Source organism: Argopecten irradians, chromosome 12 (genome assembly GCF_041381155.1).
Source record: "Argopecten irradians isolate NY chromosome 12, Ai_NY, whole genome shotgun sequence".
In the NCBI taxonomy this organism is placed as follows: Eukaryota; Metazoa; Mollusca; class Bivalvia; order Pectinida; family Pectinidae; genus Argopecten; species Argopecten irradians.
Window position 1 is genome coordinate 13,660,869 of NC_091145.1, and position 3,795 is coordinate 13,664,663.

The following is a 3,795-nucleotide window of genomic DNA, read 5'->3' on the forward strand; positions in this document are numbered from 1 at the left end:
AAACGAATTTTGAAAAAAAAAATATATATATAAAAAAATCATTATTTTTTTAATCTCAAATGTATACTTTTTAACTTGCATTGTCAGCTTTAAGTATATCAAAATGTGAAAAACGTAGATATCATGCATGTGCGAAAGTCACTCCAAATTATGTACATACATATGTATCGCAGAAACAATGCGCACTTTCTGATGGTATTTGTAGGCACTTTATAAACCTTCATTGCAGTTGTATCAAAATGTGTTTGGTATAATCACCTCTGGTACATGTTCCTATAATAACTATTACATGACGATGCGATTGGAATTTCTGATGGTATTTTATCCGGTTGGATATAAGTACGATTTGTTTACCTTCCATGTTATAATATTCAAATATTTCTTTGAATCAGGTAATATATTGTACCATCCCTCATACAACAATGACTATTTTATTATATGATTCCCTTGTCAGGATATCATGTAATTCTGCAAATCATATTCTTCGTCATATTTCAGATAAAAAAACCTTTTATCATCATTATCACATATAGATATTTTCAAATATCATTATAAAATGTGAGAGTCGAATCAAACAACTTCAATTCCAGAATAATAGTTCGGAGATGTTCGTTCATGTTGTTATCGAAAGTTGTACAAACTATTAGACTAAAAAACAAAAGAAACAAAATATAAGAAATTAAATGATTGACAACAATTGTCCTGAAAGCGAGAGTAAACTTTACTTAAAGATATTTCTCATAACCATAACCATGATGGATCAGAATCCAGATATCAACAACGTTACACGAATCACCTGCAAACCCCATTTTCAAAGAAAAATTATATAACCGTCATATAAGTCGAACTAAGCGGTGAATTTATGACGTCACTGCCAGTGCACTCACTTCCAAACTTAAGTAATAATTATCAAAATAGTTCACTTCAGAGGTAGCTCTAAAAACGATATACTTAACCGACTAAAATGTTACTAATATAGCTACAATGTATTGAAGCATTTCATGGATATATTCAAAGAATGTTGTTTGATTACCTTTCAAGATTCTCATGTTTTTGTATAGTGTTACTTTGTCACGACATTTCCATAAAAGGACACAAAAAGAATATCTTTGTTTGTATAACAATGGTTTAGTGATTTTTTTTTTCAGAAATAATGTTTTGGATATGCATTTATGCATATAACGCTAATTCTTTAAAAATTAAAAAAAAAAAAAAAAAAAAACCCATTAAAAATAATAACGTCACGTTGTAATACGGACATAGCGTGCGAAACCTTGGTAGATTTATATTCAAGCTCGTGCAGATCATAGATTACTTCCGGGAAACGCACCAAAAGTCACTACAGATAAATTGATCGTTGACCAGAACACTAAGCGTTTCTGCGATAATTTATCCCATCGGAGATGTGCCTAGTTTGTTAACAATGGAAAACTATGAATACTTTATTCGTTTCCTGGTCCGGGTATTACATAGTTCTGCCCGCGAAGTCGTGATATGTAACATTGTTACTAATGACTTAATGTAGAGTATTTACATTGCTACTGCATAATGTCTCGTTGAATCCACTGCATTCAATGTATGCTAGCAACATCGGTTCCCTGTGACAACAAATACATACAGTGTACATTGTATAACATCATATAATTGAAACTTTCAATATTACAATTTTCGATTTTCAACTGATGGCTTTTCTCTGTCAGGACTTAATAAACTTATTTATATTTATATGTAAATCAAGTTCAATTATCATTCGCTTAAATGTTAGCATGCGTATTAGTTATCATAATATGGATAGATATTAGAGTGTTTAACATATATTGGGCTACCGAAATATTTGACACGGTGTTCTAGCGTGCACTATTAAATACGTAGGAAGCTCGGTGTATTTTGCATATAAATGCATGTCAAAAATGTGACAATCAATCATTTATGGAAGGAAATATCATTGATCATTATTGAATATCACTCAAGTCAAACTTCACATGTACATTATTTAGTCATAAGTATGTCAATGCAAAGAAATAATATTTTGGCAAATTATGCACTCCATTGCATTCTTCTAGTGTCCTACACGGCAGCAATTTTAAGCTAAAATCTTACTACTTTCATTAAATAAATGACTCTGCTATCACGTAATACAAAATACATTGAGTTGGTTCTCGTGCAAACAACTCAATCGTCAAAACCATGGCAAGGTGGGATTATGAACAACAGAGGAAGAGGTAAGACCTAGCTCAGCACTCAATGGTTGTTAAGTCTGTACAAGGTTATTTATTGATATCTCAGTAAGTTAAGCATTTATAACTCTTTTAGGTTTTGGCTGACAAAAAATGTTTTTTTTTAATCTTCAGACTGTCGATAAGGTATGTGCTATTTAAGCTGACAATTCTAGTGTTACTTACATAGTTATATAACAGTGTTTGTTGTCATATTTTTACTTGTTGCTTTAAAGATTTTAGGTGATTTGACCATATTTTCATGACAAAGCGTTTACATTAAATATTTTTGTTCTAATTAAAAAAAAATATGCAATTTTGAATGTCAATCAGCGCAAATCTATATTACTTCGAAATGCATCAATACATATCGATGATACTTTATTTCCAAACTATCATTTAAAGGATAAAAACGAAATGTTTGCTTTCGCTTGTATCTTTTTTTTTTTTTTTTTTTTTTTGACTAAAAATCGAAAAAAATTATCAGATTGCATACGGTTAATTGTGCGTTTCTCGTTAAATTATAAATTTGACATTGATGATAATTAGAGTCATGCAATGCGAATGTCCTACATAATTCCATGAAATGTACCCCTAGTCATTTCCAGATCATCTGTCGGTGTCCATCACAATGACAAAGCGATCGAACCATCTGCTGATATTTCATCCGTTTGAATATGCGTGTATAATTGTACACAGCGGACACAAGTGAATATTTTATTTCTACATTTCCTTGTCCGGGTATACAATATTTATGTTTAACTAAACACAGTTGTGGTGTATGTGTGAAATGCAACGTCAGGGTAATCTGTGTTTTAGCTTGTTGTCCTATAACGTATATGATACAGTAAACGGTTTATTTTGGCGCGATGAAATTTCAGCGCAAAATTGACAAAATTATAGTAACAAATTTACGCATTTCTAGTAAATACAATCAGCGCAATCAGGTAGCGCATAATTCCGTCTATGCATATTACAGAGTTAGCTCCCTTGCGGGTAGGTATCCATTGTGACGTCAGTAGTTTGCGCGCGCAATTTACGTCGTTTTCTCCAAAACGTATGGCGTAACGCTTGCATACACATGACGTCACAATCAGTACATATCCGCAAGTGCAGATAACTCTGTAATATGCAAATTCGGAATAGGACCTTATTTGGCAAACTCCGCAGATAATACCATATATACACTTAAAATACAATTTAGAATTTTGAGAGATGTTTTGCTGAACCACTACCATACGATTTTTATAAATAAGGGGCGAATTTAGTAGCATGTAAAACACACATTATCAGCAGGAGTTAGGATTGGTAAACGCCTACTGTGACGTAATGTATTTCTCATTTTATGTATTAACTTACCGTTAACTCACCATTGTTGACGTCACACCATTAATCTGAGACAAGTATTGTCGTCTCATCTTCTAACCGGTTGTACCGGTATGACTACTCTTTATTGGTTCCTGTTTTGTAGCACGTATTATAAATTGCTGAAAAATTGAAATCGTATAATCTTGTAAAGACTAGAAAGGATATACAGAAAGACAAATGGACAAGAGACAAAAGGACGGAAATCGTGCAT

General features: G+C 32.1%; 1 long non-coding RNA gene across 1 annotated transcript; it reads right to left on the reverse strand.

Moving 5' to 3' along the window:
* Positions 1 to 706: 706 nt before the first annotated feature.
* Positions 707 to 3,795, reverse strand: LOC138336803 (uncharacterized). Its single transcript, XR_011210472.1, has 2 exons — positions 3,576 to 3,795; positions 707 to 1,598 (listed from the first exon to the last, which is right to left on the reverse strand). It is a non-coding gene; the product is annotated as an uncharacterized lncRNA (long non-coding RNA).